This window comes from Nicotiana attenuata, chromosome 9 (genome assembly GCF_001879085.1).
Source record: "Nicotiana attenuata strain UT chromosome 9, NIATTr2, whole genome shotgun sequence".
NCBI classification, from domain to species: domain Eukaryota; kingdom Viridiplantae; phylum Streptophyta; class Magnoliopsida; order Solanales; family Solanaceae; genus Nicotiana; species Nicotiana attenuata.
Window position 1 is genome coordinate 46,554,184 of NC_031997.1, and position 7,013 is coordinate 46,561,196.

General features: G+C 37.1%; 1 long non-coding RNA gene across 1 annotated transcript; it reads left to right on the forward strand.

Annotated features, from left to right (window-relative positions):
* LOC109232380 lies at nucleotides 1,099-3,149 on the forward strand. The gene is made up of 2 exons (XR_002068955.1): nucleotides 1,099-1,412; nucleotides 2,756-3,149. It is a non-coding gene; the product is annotated as an uncharacterized LOC109232380 (long non-coding RNA).

Consider the following 7,013-nt stretch of genomic DNA (forward strand, 5'->3'; position numbering starts at 1 on the left):
GTCTTCAGAAATGCAAGTGAAAACTGGATACGGAGCTACATAGGCTCAATCCAATACACCACTAACACTCAAGCAGAACTACTAGCACTCCTAAAGACTGCAATTTACAGAAGAAAGACATTTCATACCTTTGGAAATAAACACCGATTCAACAGAGGTAATTAGAATGCTAATCAATGGAAACCTCCATTTTGACTCAATTATTCATGAATGCAGGTCAATCGTCCAAAGACTAGGCGCCGTGGTGGTAAAGCACAGCTATAGGGAGACCAACAAAGTTGCTGACATGCTAGCGAAGGAAGGGACAAGAAATTTTTTTTTGAAGATGTTTTTGTAACAACAGTTCCTCCGGTGTTTGTCAATCATGTATTTTGGGCAGACATCGCAGGAACTATGTTTGAAAGGAAAACAATGGATTGTAATATTGCTAACAATAGCATGCTAGAGAAGGGTATCATGTACCCACCCATAAACACTCTTTTTGTACATCCTAACGGGTAGTTTATTTTTAGTTATAATATGCACACGCTTAACAAAAAATGGTGTGAGGCTTTTTATCGTAAAAATAACACAGTATAGCCAATTTTCGGACTAGTCATTCAAAAATAGCCAACGTTTATGAAGTCAATGAAAAATAGCCACTATTCTGCTGCAACAGAGACCGATCCATCATAATATACTGGAGTTCGGTGCACCTGTGTATGAACTCCAGCATATTATGCTGGACCGGTATACTTTGCGACTCCAGTATAATATACTGGAGACTGGAACACTGGTGCTCCAAACTCCAGTATATTATACTAGACAATTATACTTGCTGGAACTCCAGTATATTATGCTGGTTCTAGTGTACTTATGCTGGAACTCCATCATATTATGCTGGAGTTCCAGCATACTTATCCTGGAACTCCAGTATAATATGTTGGAGTTCAAACATACTTATGCTAGAACTTCCAGTATAATATACTGGTGTATTTTCCGGGTTTTGAACAGTATTTTCGCTCAATTTTCTTTATATGAAAAGTGGCTAAATTTTGATTACTTTTGAAATTTGACTATTTTTGAACGATTAGTTGTAAATATGGCTATTTTTGAATTTCTTCCGAGGTTAGAGATGTGGATGAGAGGGAGAATTACTTTTCACATGTGAGGCACCAATGGCAGTGTCTTTTGGACTTCTCTAAATTTTCGCATTTCTCACCTTCCCTGTGTTCTTTTTGTTCTGTTCGCCTTCTTTCAACTTTTTTGATACAAGGTTGTCGGAGCCGTTGGCGTCGATGGTCAGCATAATGAACTTTGATAGGAGGCGTAGTACTGAATATGAGTGTATTAGGAGAAATCATAGACATGATGTTAGGGAAAATCAGTGTAGCTCTTCACTTGTAAAGCATATTAGAGCTCCTGTTCATCGTGTAAGTGATCCCAATTTAGTTTCTTGAATAAAGATTCGATTTTTATGTTTATTTAAGCTTTTCTTGTAAGCGCCCACCCCCCCAAATTCAGTTTCTTGACAGAAGATTTGATTTTTATGCTTATTTAAGCTTTTCTTGTAGACCCAAGTTAGTTTAGTGGAAAAAGACTTGATTTTTATGCAAATTTAAGCTTTTCTAACTCAGATCTATATGTGATTGACATGTTATTAAGAGTCCGATGGGTTTAATGTTTTGCTTTATAATTCATCTTGTAAGTGATCCCAACTTAGTTTCTTCATTAAAGATTTGATTTTTATGTTCATTTAAGCTTTTCTTGTAAATCCCCCCCCCCTCCCACCCCACCCCAATTCAGTTTCTTGACAAAAGATTTGATTTTTATGCTTATTTAAGCTTTTCTTGTAGACCCAATTTAGTTTATTGGAAAAAGACTTGATTTTTATGCAAATTTAAGCTTTTCTAACTCAGATCTATATGTGATTGGCATGTTATTAAGAGTCTGATGGGTTTAATTTTTTGCTTTATAAATGATTCATAGTGACTACCTCAACTTGTTTGGAATTGAGATGCAGTTGTTGTTTTAGTATGGGATACTTTTGAAGCTTTGTTTGAGTTGGTATTGTTTACAATTATATTTTCAGTTAGGATTTAGCTTAACATTGTAGACAAACAAGATAAGGAACTTTACTGCTAGAATGATGTACTAAAATTCTGATAGTTATTTTAGGTAACGTAGATTAAGGATTTCAGTTTTCACAAATAATTGTGCAACAACAACAACAACAACAACGACCCAGTAAAATCCCACGAGTGGGGTCTGGAGAGGGTAGTGTGTACGCAGACCTTACCTCTACCCCGCTGGGGTGGAGAAATAACTGTGCAACAGGGAAAAATGTTTTTCATATTTTTGGGGTGGTGAGTGGGGGTCTTCGTTATGGTCGCTACAGATCGATCACCTTCATCTTTATCTGTTGAGGAAGCTAGTTTTAGAGACAAATAATATGCTTTTGAACCCCATTATCCCCGAGTTTGGAAAATTATATGCTTTTGAACTTTCTTTGGACATAATGTATTTTAGGCTGTTTATCCGGTAGAAAATGCAGCGAGTTTGAAAGATTTCTAGATGTTTAATCATTTCATTGCCTAATTTCATTGATGTTCTTAATCTCAATTGTTTAGGCTTGTCAGGCAATTACTGGATAAGATCGAAGAATGCTTGACTGTTTTGGGTTTCAATGGTTACTTGTACTCTGTTTGAATGTAGATACTGGATGTACTGCATATATTTTTTCAGGGTGCTTACTGGGTATTGGTATATTTGATAGATTTGATCATTAGTGAGGAGGTTTGATCAGCCACAGAGATATAAACCATTTGTCAGCAGGTGCATCGTGCAATGGGACCTTGAAATTGGTAGTGTCAGAGAAGTGAATGTTAAGTCCGGACTCCCAGCTACCACAAGTAAGGAGAGATTAGAGCTTCTAAATGTCGAGGAACACATCTTTGGTGTAAAGATTGTGGGTGGAGATCACAGGCTCAGGGTATGAATATTTTATCTTCTCATTTGACATGTTAATCGGCTTGTTAGACTTAGATGCTTATTTTATGTGCGGGAAACCTTGTTAAACGGGGAAAAAATTATATGTGCTGTCAACTTTGTTGAGGTAATGTGTTTTGAGCTTCTAATTGAAGTTTCATTTTCCTAAAAGAAGGAATACAGAATCTGATGTCTTTCCAATGGTAGTAAACTATGCTGCTCCAGCCATCTCGCATCTTTGTGTTAATTCAATAAGTTTAACTATTTGTTCTTCATTGCTTTTTCCGCTTTGCAGAGGTGGGTGGTTCATGTTTTGGGTTTCTGTGAAAGACTTTAATGTTCTTAGATTCTTGTTATTTTTTTATAATCACTCCGTTACTTTCTAAAGCTTGAGAGACTTTCTGAACTTTTCTCAATAACCTGATCTTTAATATAACTTGTCTCCACTAAAAGGTCAAAAGCAACTCCAACAGTAATTTTTTTGAGTGTGTAAGATCGGAATCATTTCTTGAACATGAACAAAAGCTGTCACAATACATGTCTGGTGGCTTATATGCCATTGTTCAATTTGGAAAAGCTGAGAACTTTGTGGGTGATCTTTTAGCAGTGAACGCATTCGTAGGCTTTCTAGGTTTGAATATCACATAAAAGTTGTTTGTCGCCATTTTCTAGTTGAGAGGAGTAGGTACTCTGTGGTAGTAGTATCTAGAAACTGTGTGCTGTGTGGAAGTACCTTAGCTTGTTGAGATGTTCCATGACTCTTTTTTTTAATTAGGAAATGAACTTGCGCAGGCAGGGTAGCACTCCGTCTGTGGTAAGAAGAGTTCTTTTCTTTGCTTTGTATTAAACAAGTGTAGATGCAGATTTGCAATGAGAATATGGCATGTGATTTAGGATCATATAGCCAAATCAAGATTCACAACCTTTTTCAATCATCATATGTAGTCAGAAACTGAAAGCCCAATTGTTTGCTCTATGGAATAATGACGAGAAGCAAAGGACACCTGCTAATCCCCTCCGAGAGTCTACCATGAAGTCCCAACAACTGACCGCCCATATAGTCAATTAATTAAGCTTTCTGCTTATTTGTGACCTTTCTTGTGATCTTTTTGTTTGATTTTTTCTCGTGTTTTTTGTTTGTGTGTGTTAGCTGTTCACTTTTAATTATTAAGCCAATTTCAAATGTTCTGAGAATATATTGGGAAGTATAAACAAAAAAGATAGGAAGTTACCAAAGGCTTTGGAATAAATGGTATTTCATGTAGATGCCAGCTCAATACTTCTATCAATTCATAACTAATTCCTTTCTGACCTGCCTGCCTGCATTCATATGGATTACAAATCCGAGCCAAGGAATCATTGTAAATTCCTTTATATTAGTCTCGTTCTCTTCCCATTTGTGTGCGGTTGGAGTGGTTGTTCCTGCTGCTGCTTTTCTCCGCTTGGCTGTGCAAATTATGCCATAGTTTGTTTAAGTATCATTCTCAGTTCATCTTGTACGCTTCCCAACTTCAGTTTCTTTAAAAAAATTGATTTTTATGCTTATTTAAGCTTCTCTTGCTCAGATCTATATGTGATTGACATGTTATTGAGACTCTGATGGTTTTCTTATTTTGCTTTATAAATGATTTATACTGACGATCCCGACTTGTTTGAAACTGAGATGGTAATTGTTGTTGTAGTGTTTAATACTTTTGACTTCACTTGCTGTCGTCTACAATTGTATTTTCAGTTAGGATTTAGCTAAACATTCTAGACAAAGAATAAGGAACGTTATTGCTGGAATTGATATGTTTAAATCTTTATAGCTATTTAAATCTTGCTGGAATTGTATAGATTGGAATTCAGTTTTCACAAATAACTTGTGGATTAGGGTAAATGGGTTCTTGGTTTTGGTTGGGGTGGGGGGTGGTGGTGGTGGTTATGGTTGCTAGAAAGCGGGCACCCACATCTTTATCTGTTGAGAAAGCTAGTTTTAGAGAGAACTTATATGCTTTTGAACTTCTCTTTGGAGATTATGTAATTTAAGCTGTCTATCAGGTACAAAAAGCAATGAGTTTGAAAGAATTCAGGACATTTAATCGTTTCATTGTTTAATTTTATTAATTTTCTTAGTCTAACTGTTCAGCCTTGTCAACCGATCACTGGATAAGATTGAAGAATGCTCGGCTGTTTTGGGTTTCTATGGTTAACAAGTATACTATTTAAGCATGGATACTGGATGTACTGCATATGTTTTTTTTCTTCGGGTGCTTATTGTTTTTTGGTATATTTGATAGGTTTGGTATCAGTGAGGAGGTTTGACAAGCCACAAAGGTACAAACCTATGTTGCGCGGACTCTCCAAAATGCTGCCGGGTGCGCGTCGGATCCTCCAAAAATACACTACTTTTGGAGGATCCGACATGCACCCGGCAAAATTAGAGCAACATAGGTACAAACCATTTGTTAGCATGTGGATCGTGCAACTGGAACTCCCGGCTACCACAAGTAAGGAGAGATTAGAGCTTTTAGATGACTAGGAGCATATCTTTGGTGTAAAGATTGTCAGTGGAGATCACAGGCTTAGGGTATGAATCTTTTATCTTCTCATTTGATATGTTAGTTGATTGTTAGATGCTTATTTGTATGTGTTGGGTAACCTCGTTAAAAAAGAAGAAAAAAATTTATGTGCTGGCAACTTATTTTTATGCTCTTGGATTCTTTCTACTTTTATCTAATTACCCCAGGTACTATCTCAAGCTTGAGAATTGAGAGCTTTTTCAAACTTGTCTCAAGTTAAGAGTCTCATCTTTGAGTTAACTTGTCTCTGTTAAATGGTTCAGAACCACCCGTGATAGTTATTTTTTATTGAGTACATTAAATGAAAGAACTACTCATTTATGTCCCGCCTGTAAGTTACTTTGTCGTTGGCAACAGATTTACTTTTTTTTTTTTTATCTATTGAATATGAAATTGCTATATAATATTCCCTGGCCTAGCTGAAGCTGTTTGCTCTATGGAATGACGAGAAGCAAACACCTGCTAGGAATAAGGTCATAAGAGTGTTTCGGTAACTTTATCCTCTGAGAGTCTATCATGAGGTCGCTACAATTGCCTTCTATATAGTGTCACGATCCGGATTTTCCCACCCTCGGGGGTCATGTTGGCGCCTACTCGTAGAAGTTAGGCAAGCCATAAATCATAAACTCCTACCTACTTTATTTTAAATTCTTTTATCAATCATAACAAGCGTTAAATATTTAAATGACAGCGGAATATGAAATTAAAGCGGAAGACTTAAATTAAATAAGCTGAAAAATAATGCGGAATTCAACATGTGCCTCTACCCAAGAATTGATGTCACATCATCCACGGATTACTAAGAGTACTAAATACAATCGCTTGAAAGAAATATAACACTGTTCGTCTCGAAAACATGAGATAACAGAATAAAATATAAGATAGAGGAGACGCCGGGCCTGCGGACGCGTACAAGGCTACCTCGAAGTCTCGGTGGACCGAAGGCTGACTCCCGAGCTACTGCTGCTGTCCGGGGCCTAGATCTGTGCAAAAGAGCACAGAGTGTAGTATCAGCACAACAGACCACATGTGCTGGTAAGTGCCTAGCCTAATGTCGGCGAAGTAGTGACGAGGCTAGGACTAGACTACCAAGTAAACCTGTGCAGTTATATAATGTATAGCGGAAAGTAAAGCAGGAATGAACAAGTAAGGATGGGAGGGGGAAACATGTTGCGGGGAGATAACAGTTGAAACAGAATCTCAAGAGAATTATCAGGAAACCAAAATTCAACTTCTAACAAGGATAAGGAAAACAAAGGCAGGTTTCACTCTCGGTTCACAACTCGTTGCAGGCGTGCAACCCGACCCCATTTCATTATATCTCGTGGTAGGCGTACCACCCGCTCCCATTTCACTAAATCAACAGTTCTTCCAAATGAAATTTACTCCAACAAACGCAACAATTAATACGATTTCATAAGACAACAAGTACACAATAATTATGAATCACTGAGGAAAACAAGTAATGACAAGTAGCAATTAATT